Here is an 11,991-nt window from a genome sequence, read left to right on the forward strand (position 1 = left end):
CAACAACAAAGATTTCAATGTTTCTTCTTCCATCCTTAATCATATTAAAAAAAACAACAGAATTTTTAAAGCACCATATACATAATTCATGAGCTCCACTCTCAGTCTTCAAGGATCCCTCCAACTTCATAGTGATCTCACTGATCTCTTTTGTTCTACTTAATAGATGCTCTATAACAGTTTAATAAAGACAATTTGAAGAAGATAGGAATGTTCCCATCATTTTTATTACCTAAAGAAGAACAGTAATCTGCCCTTTATCTTCCACAGAGAAGGTTAGACATCTATCTTCTATCTATCCATCTATTTATCTATAATTATACACATACGTAATATATTTACATATATAATTATATTATATATATATATATGTATAAAATAAAACAAGCTTTAAAATATATCTAACTCCCTCAGAAATTTGCCCCAGATTATAGCAACACTTGGTTATAGTCACTCTCTGTTATCAGAGATTGAATATATCACTTGTGGTTTACATAGGTCAAGAGCTTCCTCTTTCCTTTGTTTAATCTCACAGATTATAATCATTTCACTGATACATACAGCATTTTTCCATAAATATCAGTAGTAGTAAGTACAAATGTATAATGGTAAAAATGTAAACTATCTTAGGAAGACAGTGCATCATATAACAAAATGCATTAAGTATTTTACCTGTGATACAATTATTCAGCAATACCACAGATATTTTATACAAACTGTGTATGAGCAACATACTTCCTTATCCATAAATTGTACGGTGATTGAGTTCTCTACTAGACTTCACATTAATTGCAATTACATATTTAAATAATTTTCCTTTTGAGAAAAAAAGTCCCAGCATGACTCTTCATCCTAAAACACTGCAATTTCAACTCCTGGATTTTTATAAACAATACCTTATAGTTCTATTTTCTATACTCCAGAAAAAAAAAAACAACCCTATAATTATTCACAAAACAGTTACAACAATCCTTTAGAGTAATTATTATTAATCTCCATTTTAGAGCTTAGGCATGAAAGAGGTGTGATTCAGACATGTCTTTTTTGCATTTCTGCCTCCTCTCTTTCCCCCATAGCCAGCTACACCATGGCAATAGCTAAGTTACTAAGCTACTCATAAATTAAGGTCCCAGACTTTTCAAAATTGAAAACCACACACATACACACTGCACACAAATTTTATTTTAGTTTCTTGGAGAAAGTGGCCCTTGAGGCAGTTTTCAAAGTTTATATTCACGTTAAGGTGGAGTACACATCCATCCACTAAAACTTAGAGCTTGGTATGTTGCCATATATTACTATGAGTATGTGTACATGTTCCAATTTGAATTCTTAATTTTTTATTTTATTTTTTATTTCCCACCTAATAAACAACCCTTCAGTGACTCGGAGACACTGATAATCTGGAACTATATTAACAAGAGCAAGAACAACAGTCAGGAAGTGTGTATTATCCTTTGAAATGAAATAAACAGAAAAGATCCTTTGTCAAAGCTCCTGGGTCTTCACAGGACCCCTTTGTTGCCATAGGACAGGAGATGAATCTTGTGGTTTCAAAGATGTGTGGGAGGTGGGCTCATTGACTCCAGAAGGGGGGGTAGGAATGGTAGAGAAAGAAACTCTTCATCCTCAAGTGGCTGGAATTTTTGTCAGTCCAGATTGGGACTAACTCATGAGAAGCTTCAAAGATATGAGCAGGAAGAAATGGGTTTATTTTTTAGTGGGTAACTGTCTTCCAAGCAAAATAATTCCCCAGGAGGATTAGGGGGAATAGTGGTCTGTTCCATAGATGCAGAACTTGGGGAACTTTTATTTTTAAATATTTGTGATTTTTATGATATTTATGAAATGAGTTACCATATTCTTGAATCAATTATATAAGCTTTCTTACCCAGCTTGCAGTGATTGAGCATTGTGGGGGAGGGGCTGCAACTGCGTCTCTCTTAACTCAGCCCAACTTCCCATTACTTATTTTTGAAAATGCCCTATAGACTCTCCAGTCATCAAATATTATTGAAACCCCATGTAAAATAACCAGAACATTTGTATTGAGTTTCCCTATGGATTATGTGGGGGTTTCCAAAATAATGCAAAATATACTTGGCTCGCTTGTTTTACACTTTGTGAACGTAACATTAAAACAAATCAACACAAACTAACCATTTTTTCACAAGATATAAACCTAGTACCCAGCTGGTTTTGTCAATTGGGCCACTAATAAAGAAGAGATATGGAACCAAAAGCCCAAAGAATGTATTTTTGTCAAAAAGAACATGTTCGCGGAGCAAGTGGAGAGATGAGGCTCAGAGAAGCACCCGGGAGACAACAGTGTGATGAGGAAGGCCTTGCCTGGGGTCAGACAGACCGGGGCCTCAGAACCGCTCCGCCCTTCACTAGCCACCCCCTAACACATCAGTGGTCCTTTCTGAGCCCCCAGAACTGCTCCACCCTTCACTAGCCATCCCCTAACACATCAGTGGTCCTTTCCGAGCCCCCAGAACCGCTCCGCCCTTCACTAGCCATCCCCTAACACATCAGTGGTCCTTTCCGAGCCCCCAGAACTGCTCCACCCTTCACTAGCCATCCCCTAACACATCAGTGGTCCTTTCCGAGCCCCCAGAACTGCTCCGCCCTTCACTAGCCATCCCCTAACACATCAGTGGTCCTTTCCGAGCCCCCAGAACTGCTCCGCCCTTCACTAGCCACCCCCTAACACATCAGTGGTCCTTTCTGAGCCCCCAGAACTGCTCCACCCTTCACTAGCCATCCCCTAACACATCAGTGGTCCTTTCTGAGCCCCCAGAACCGCTCCGCCCTTCACTAGCCATCCCCTAACACATCAGTGGTCCTTTCCAAGCCCCCAGAACCGCTCCGCCCTTCACTAGCCACCCCCTAACACATCAGTGGTCCTTTCCGAGCCCCCAGAACTGCTCCACCCTTCACTAGCCACCCCCTAACACATCAGTGGTCCTTTCCGAGCCCCACTGCTATTGTTTTCCATGTATAAAACAGTAATAGTGGCAATTTTCATCCATTTATATTCATTTTCATCCATTTATGACATTGTGTTGAGTGCCTCTTATGAGCTACACCCTCTTTTGGTGCCAGGAAAATAGCAACGAAGAATATAAACGAGAGTGTCTGTCCTTGTGAAACTTACCTTTTAGTGGGGGTGAAAAAAAGATACGCAAAATGATTAAGTAAATGGATAGTGTAGTGAAAGATGGAAAAGAGTAAGACAGGGAATGTCACGTAAAGAGATTTTAGGTAGCGTGGTCACAAAGAGCCTTATTATTATAGTAACGTTTGAGCAACTGTTCTAAAGACGAGGGAGCGAACATACTTTATCTGGGTGAAGAGATTTGAGGGAAAGAGAATGTGGATCCACTTTTTTGGCCACCATGCTGCTCTTCTCCGAAACACGAACATTTTGCTCTCAAGGGCAACATCCCATTAGGACCAGCATCTCAGTGAGCCTGGATTCAAGGTTATCCTTCCAGGAGGGGATGAAATTGGGGGCTCTCTATGTCACAGACAGTGTGCTGGAGTCAGAAGACAAATTCATGGAATGTCAGCAATATCCATCAGATAACTGTTCTCAGCAGAGAAACAGTTCACAACACTGTTTCAGAAATGGAAAAACTGGATTTGAAATTCTTTGATAGGCAGTTCTCCTCATGGATAAATCAGTCATAAGAACAGGAGAAAGAAGAAGAAAATATGTAGTAATGTTATTCTAAATGAGTGTTTAAAAATTAAACAGAATCACAAACACTGGGCTCTGGTGCCACTTTTTCCAGGTTTTCTTCTTTCTCTCTCTCTGTATACATATCCAGAATATACACATATATTTCAGAAAAATTCATTCTAAGAAAGGCCACATTCTAGAAAGTCTAGTTTATGACTATGATGTTGAATATTAAGCCAATTATTAAATATGCCTACATGATCTAGTCATATTTCATTTTTTTTACCTCCACTTTTGATATGTAGAGAAAGCTTATGAATTACCCCCTGCCTTACTTATAAGCATCCAATAAGCTAATTTGACTATTTCTCCACTGTTTATTTAATGGGAAATTTCTGTGAGCCATTTTGTAAAACAAATCAGCCTCAAGTCCTCTGAATGCTTAGGTATTTACATATTGGATTTTTCTAGTATGGGGAACACCTGTTTCTCGGGCAGGAAGGACAACTCAGGGCTGCAGGAAATGAAAGCTAGTCATTTTATTACTTTTCTCACTGTCTCCTGCCCAGGCTAATCTTGTGTGGCCTGGAGAGGAGCTGAGTTGAAACAACCATTAAAATGTCTCGCATACATCACCAGGGAAGTGAGTGAGGGTTGGTCCATGGACTGCTCTGTATCGGCATTGTCACAGAGCCACTTGGCCAACATGGAGAGGGCAGACAAGCAGCCCAAATTCACCACGACCTTGGGAACAGAGAGGACGGCTGCTCTACCTCTCCATCACACATGAATCTGCAGTTAACCCTTGTATATAACTGTTGCAAGCTTGTGTTTTATGGAATTCAGAGATGTCATTCTCCCGAATTCCCAGCAAATTCACTATCTTTAGCAGGTGAGCTTTACGGCAGTGGGAATTAAGGCGTTAGCATACTATGTCATTGCCCTGACAAAATCTTCTAAATATAGCTCTAAGATTTAAGACTAGCATTCGTGCATAATTCTTATAACTTAGAACTATAAATAAGTGAAAACTGGAGTAATATCTTAAAGACCAGGCTAATAAATTCGGAATGTGGCTTTCCCATGGTGGCTCATTTAGGACCCAAATCTGGAGTGGATGGATGCTATTATTAAATATACAAATCTATTTATATAAGTAATGCTTATGGACTCTTTAATAACACTAGTATTATAGTTTGCCCCCGTTAAGGTCTTAGAGAGATGTGTACTTATTTTCCCAACTAACTGATACATGTCACAATAAAAAGCTAGAAACCAAGCCTTAATCCTGAATCTATTCATTGCTCTCGCTCAGCTCATCCTAAACACGCCTCCCGAGGAAAACTACAGGTAAGCAGCAACCTCCATTACCATGTTTTCCCTTCATTTCCTATTGGTGCTTATACATGTGCCTTTGATCTTTGTGATGTGTTGTCCATCGAGAGGAATTTGCAAACCATTCATGAAATTTAGTCAAAGCCGTGTTAAAAATGTAACCAGTACCAGGAATAATGATTTCGGAAAATATCTGGGAACCATAAAAAGAGAGAGCACAGAGAAAATGGTAGATGTCCATTTCTCTTAGCTTCTCTATGGATTTAAAAGGAACAAGTATTTTCCTGGAGTGACAACAGAAAAAAAGAGTACTTTCAATTATGTCATTAATCTCATATGATAATTCTACTCATCACTTAGCTTTGTTTGTATGCATATGTGCATGTGTTTTCTCTTTTGAAAGCAAGGAGAAAGGAGGAAGCAGTAACACTGCCCAGGAAGGGGCAGAAAAAGTTTAAAGGAGTAGGTGATGCTTGGGTTGGAATCTAAAAGATGATGCCTCTAGTTGGATGAAAATGGGGAAGAAAAAGCAAGGCAGAAGGAATAGAGTTTGCAAAGGCATGGGGGTTCACAATTTTAGGCTTGCTTTGAAAAACCATGTAAGTTGAGCCTTAAAGCATGGCTTTTAGCTTGGCAGTGATGAGAGGAGTAACCTTCCATCTTAATTTGAATTCCACCAAAAGAAGATTCTGAGGCAAGGATAGTAGTGCAAACAGCTGACTTGGTAAGAGATCCCAGGAAACTCATTCACAGGAATATGGCAGTAAATAGGGAAGGGGAAGAAACCACAATAAGGTGAGTTATGCAGTCATTTATCATTGTGGACAATTGGAATTCAATCCTGCGAGGACACTTGGGAAGAGCATATAGAATATACTTCAGAGTTTACCAAGGCCTCAGCAAGCTGGGGCATTAACTAACTAATTACTTTGTCATCACTGGAGAAAAGCACTAGCTCTGGCACGTGTGGCTTGTTTTGTGCATGGGTCAAGTATCTTATAGCCATCAAAGAAGCCCTTGGCCTGAGTCACAGTGGTTTGCAGTGAGTAGCTTTCTGTGCTTAGAAGTCAATTTGAGGTGATATGAGGAGGGCACCAACAGTTCCGGCCCAGCCTTCTCTCCTACTATCTTCATGCTATTCTCGTACTCCTTCTGCTCTCCCCTCTCCGTGCCAGCCTTCTACATTACTTAGGAATGGCTCCATCTGGACTCAATCCTGCACTGTAAACAGAGATGCAGAGATGCTTCCCTCAGCTTCCGGAACACACTGGTCTCTTGGAGGAGAGATGGCAAAATCACAGTCTTATGAACTCTAAACCCCCAGTCCACAAATTATTTTGACTTGATACCTTTCTACCAGATCTTCCCAAAGATCCATTGGTTGTTGAAGTAACAAACTATCTGGTGAATTGGAAGCAAGTCGAATGCCTTCTTCCCTTACAGAAGAGCCCAGAGTCAGTGCACTTCCTTTCAAGGAGGGTTTTGACAATCCCCTTCAAAACCACGCAGGAGCCCAGGTGTGTGGCCTACCCCAAGAGTTAGATATTGTATACTCTTGTTAGGTTAAAAAATGGAAATGAGAATTTACCTTAACTTTCAAATTTTTGAAAATTCTCCTTTCTAGTTAAAGTGGGTTTGGAAGGTCAAGCATTCCTGTCTCCATATTCCTCGAATTGCTCTTGAGTGTCATCCTGCTGAAAAGTTCAAGGAAGCTTCTGGTTTGTGATTAGTTCAAGTTATTGTCATCTCATATGCATCTCAAGTGGATGGTTTATTACTGAAGTAGACAGAGATTTGGAGGTTGGAGTTTGAGTCTCAAGATGATTTCAAATCACTTCATCTTTTTAATGGGTAAGTTATTTATCTGTAATGGGAATAAGGGGAATACCTTCACAGGGTATTTGAAAACACTAGATAAAGGACTTTCTGTGTGTGCAAAAACATGGGTGGGTAAATCATTTTATTATTTTATTATTTGTCTGTACATTATTTTATCAGTTCTACTTCTTTTTTTTAAAGATTTATTTTTTTTAAAAAAAAGATTTATTTACTTATTCCAGGGAGGGGGAAGAGGGGCAGAAGGATAGAGACAAGCAGACTCCACACTGAGTCCAGAGTCCATCGTGGGGCTCAGTCCCACAACCCTGAGATCATGACCTGAGCAGAAACCAAGAGTTGGACGCTTAACAGACTGTGCCACCCAGAAGCCCCATTTGTTCTACTTCTAATGCTAGAACTGGCTTTGTTTACCTTAGGTAAGTAATTTAACCTCAGCTGCTAACTCTGCAAAATGGGTTGGTTTACACCAGTGGTTCTCACGGGGGCGGGGGGGGGGGGGGCAAGTGGATATTTGTCATTGTCTGAAGACAGTTTTGTCTGCCACCACTGGAGGGACTGTGTTACAGGAGCGGAGAAGATAGAGACCAGAGATGCTGCTAACCATCCTACAATGCCTAGGACAATCCCCACAACAAAGAATAATCCACCTTAAACTGTCAGTAGTGCCAAGGTTGAGAAATCTTGATTAGATGATCATTAAAAATGATTAACACTAAGACTCCCCCCTGCAAATTACAAATATTTGTTTAGTACCAATGGCTTCCTGTTATAGTTGAAGAAATCTAAAATCATGTCCATGACCTTCAGAGCTCTGTGTGATCTGGCCCTTCTTGCATGTCTGGCCTCATGTCAAGTTAGGCCAATTTGAGCTCATTCTCGTCTGGCCATGCTGGTCTCCATACTGTTCCTTCAACATGGCAAAGTCCTCAGGGATCTGGATATTCACTTCACTATCCCAGACATCTCCTCCCTACATTTCTGCTCGTCTTTCTCATTTTATTTACATCTCTGTTTAGAATTCACTTTATCTGAGATGTTTCCTAACCTTCTGTTTTGAAAAGCCACCATGCTTCATCTTTATCTCCTTGGACTGCCTCATGCTATGTTTACTTTTTGTTTACAGATTCACCCCCTAGAGCCTGGTACAGAGAAGGTGCTCAACAAACACATGTCAGGTGGATAAACGACTTGGGGGCCTATGCCAGACACTTTTTTTGGTTCATAATATTTGACTACTTTTCCACTTCTAAAAACTGGTTTTAATTTTGTGATTGCAACATGAAAAATGCCAGACACTTTGAATACAGATAAAATTTAAAGGAAAAAAAGGATCTTATATGGCTTACAAAGACTATAGATTTTATTCTTATGGAGAAAAAAACAGCAATTATTTTTGCATAATTGTCATCTTTGCAATGGACAAAGTGATTTTCATTAGGGAGAGAGAAATTTATAGGAAAGGGCTCAAGGTTGCATTTATGTGAGGACTAGTGATGGACAGAGTGACACTTCTCTGTGTGCTTATTTTGTTTGCTTTACTTTGTTTTGGTTTGATCCGGAATGCAAGGGTTTCCTTCTCACTCTGTCACATAGTATGTAAGGTTATCCTGACTCCTAATGAGGGCAGAGCAAGATATTGGTTTCACTTGTGTTCACGTTCTTGCCTTAAGGGAAGGATTTGACAGCATTTCTTAAATTAATCTTCTGAATCAGTATGATTCATTTGGTGTTTTATTTGCCTGTTTTATTTACATGAGAACAATAAGAGCTGCTGATTAATACACAAAGAACTTCTTAATGTGTGGTTAATAAAACAGTCCTAAATTATATTAAGACTTCAAGGAAAAAAAAACCTTTATGTGGAGATTTTGTATATCCTCGGGGGTTATAATTTCAACTTTTGTGTGCCAGAAATATCTAATTGCCTTTATTAGCTTGTTATAGATAGCAAGAACCAATAAATATTGTTTACGTCTCTGGGTTTGGTCTGGCCTGCCTATCACTGCAGAAACACCTTTTTTTTTTTTTTTTTAAATTCTGAGATCCCCTAGCTTGTCTATGCTCCTGGCTTGCCAGAAGGAGACTTTATTTAGCTTCTTGTAAAGCTGAGATCCCTTGAATCGTAGACCAGATAATGGGCCAGTTACCGTGGAAGACTATTTTAAATACAAATTCTCACTTTTTTATTATATTATCCAGAATTTCTAAAATAAACACGTTACTCCTGCACATAGAAAAAATATATATACATAAAGAAAAGGTGTAGGAATGATATTTCCCCCTCTGGGCACATTAAGAGAGAATAGCTACCATCCATTGAAAAGTCATGCAAAAGGAATTTGGCAAACAATAGACGTAAGGAAAAACAGGTTCTGGTAAGAACTCCAATTAAATGATAAATATGGTCTCTTGAAGTAGTATGGTTTCAATGAGGTGGTCTGATAATTGATTAAAAGATTTAATCTTAAATGTTTTCTTAAATATCAAGCCAATACCCCAAGGTATCTTTAGCTTTTCCTCCATCCATGTGGCAGGCCTATGGCATACTCCTCATGGTGGCTAACAGCTGAGCTGTTCTATTTTTCACAGCCACTGAGTAACATTCTTGATTTCTGCAAGAATGGATGGCTTTCTGTTTTACTTATTCCCACAGCCTTAGAGTAATCACTTGCACACAGTAGGGATGCAATTAGTGGTTTTTAAAAAATGTGTAATATACATTTATTCAGTGACATTTTCCTTGTTGAAGACATTTTAAAAGAGAATAACCAATGTTTCATGAAAGATAGTAGAAGAATTTAGATAATGTTAATACACGTGATTTGACCCTCAAATATCCATTTTTGTTTTCATTTCAAACATTTTTTTTTAAAGATTTATTTATTTGATAGAGAGAGAGAGCACAAGTAGGCAGAGCGGCAGGCAGAGGGAGAGGGAGAAGCAGGCTCTCCGCTGAGCAGGGAGCCTGACGCAGGGCTCGATCGCAGGACCCTGGGATCATGACCTGAGACAAAGGCAGAGGCTCAACCAACTGAGCCACCCAGGCGCCCCTCAAACATCTTTTTTTTTTTTTTTTTTTTTGAGTAACATAAAAACGATAGATTGCTGCATTCCTCATAATTCCTGCATCTCAAAAATTTTAATTCCACTTCCAGTCATTTTCTCAACTATATATGTTAACAGTATTTACTCCTATTTTTGAATGGGACGGGTATCCATTTTCTGTTTTTTAACGGTGATATTTAGGTCTTCTTTCTCTGATTCTTCGAGAAAATGGTTCACTCTGAGTTCGAACAGTAATCGGGTCTGGTCCAGAAGGTAATGGGCAATTACAGATCTAATTTTGAGAGCCCGAGAAAGGAAATTATTCACGTATCCAGCTTCATTTCTATGAGAAGCGTGTGGATAACCATTCTGGACACTTGGAATGACCGTGGAAGCTCTCTGCAAATCCCATCCACCGCCCAAACACTGAACTGGCTCTTAGACCCACACAGACCTTGGCAGCAAGCTGGAGTCCAATATTGTCGGCTTTGCCTCCAGTGTTCTACTGTATGGTCCATCAAACATACACTCCTGCAACTGAGACTGTCACTACGGTCCCCAAAGTGCCAAGCTATCTCTAGAACAGATGGCCCAAATCACTGTGAGAAAACTCAGACCTAAGAAGTCCAGTGAATCAACAAAGCTAGCCTCTTCTGCCGCGCGCCCAGGTACGGCATGTGCTAGTTCTTGGCCCAGAAGCAAGGCAAGCTGATGAATGTCAGCTACACTATTCAAAAGCCCAGTGAAGATGGACGCTTGTCCATTTGGAATCACAAAGGCAGTGCTCACTTTGGCAGCACAGACCCTAAAACTGGCATCACAGAGGCATTTATCTCTGAAGAATCAACCACTTGAGTAATCCAACACATTTCAGAGACCCCTGGGATAGCTTTACTGTGTTCAGTGAGATGATAATCCACTTGTTTAATAGTCTGCTCTTGGGCGTCGTTCTCAGCATAAAATTCTTCCATTCATGCTTCATATTCCAGTTCTGACAAAAGTCTGACATGTCCTTTTGTCAGTAAGAGTAGCTTGCTCCTTCCTGCGTTGGACTCACTTCTGGGGCGGGGGGCGGGGGGTTAAAATAAAACACTGCAAGTAGCAATCCACAACTACTCAACCCAAAGAATAACTTTCCTTTTTTCCCCCCTTCCTTACCTCTCATTAAATAGTTCCTTCTCCTTCGGAGGAAGTGCTTACCACCATTCCCTTCTGCCCCTGCATATTTACAATGATTGCAAGTAGTTTCTGCACTGGTTTCAGAATTACCAACAGGAGAGCAACCAGAGCTGTTGAAATGGAAGGTGTAGGAAACTCCACGCAATGGTGATCAAGCAGGCATGACTGAAACTTCTTTTATCAGTAGCTGCTTTGAAAAAGTCATTCCAGGTGCATTTTAGGGTAAGCATCCAAATTTCCTTACTTTTGGTACTCCAGCAGCATCTTGTTCGTCTGTTATTGAAAGTCCTATAAAAATGAAAGTTTCCAGGCAGAAAAGCCAAACTTTTCTTGTAAAATGATTTACTTCCAGGCCCTGACACTTATTTAGTATGTGGTTAATTTGTACTTGATGGCAGTCCAGTGAGGTTACAGCTAATGTGTTACATTTTCTCCAGTTGGTCAGTGAATTATAACAGAAAAAAACAAAACAAAACAAAATGCAACTTAGTAGCAAACTGCCGGTCATAGATGAAGGTCATCTTTGCTTGATTATCCTAGCAGTGGCAAAAGTCAAGATGATTCCTTCCAATTAGTGAATATGTTTGTTTGCTTGCTTTTCAGAGTTAGTGAGTATTACAATTCCCTCTTTTTCTTCCCTGCTATAAACTCAATGAGGGAAAGGACTATGACTTGTTACTATTGTAACACCAACACCAGGGACAATACCTGCAAATAATAGATGCTCTGTAAATATGCTGAAGGAAAGAATGCACAAGCCAGCAAAACTGTTTCTTAAATGCTCATTAGAGCACTGGGGTGCAATCAATTAGCCTTGATCTAGAAATCAAACAGGTTCAAGGCACAATGCCCCCCATTTTCATTATCTAGTCTTTCCTAAAAAAAATTTTTTTTAAGATTTCATT

The 11,991-nt window shown here is 39.7% G+C and overlaps 1 pseudogene; it reads right to left on the reverse strand.

The window, feature by feature from the left end:
* Window positions 1–9,976: 9,976 nt before the first annotated feature.
* LOC113252675 (metalloendopeptidase OMA1, mitochondrial-like) lies at window positions 9,977–11,594 on the reverse strand (annotated as a pseudogene).
* Window positions 11,595–11,991: the final 397 nt, after the last annotated feature.

This window comes from Ursus arctos, unplaced genomic scaffold, assembly GCF_023065955.2.
Source record: "Ursus arctos isolate Adak ecotype North America unplaced genomic scaffold, UrsArc2.0 scaffold_6, whole genome shotgun sequence".
Classification (NCBI taxonomy): domain Eukaryota; kingdom Metazoa; phylum Chordata; class Mammalia; order Carnivora; family Ursidae; genus Ursus; species Ursus arctos.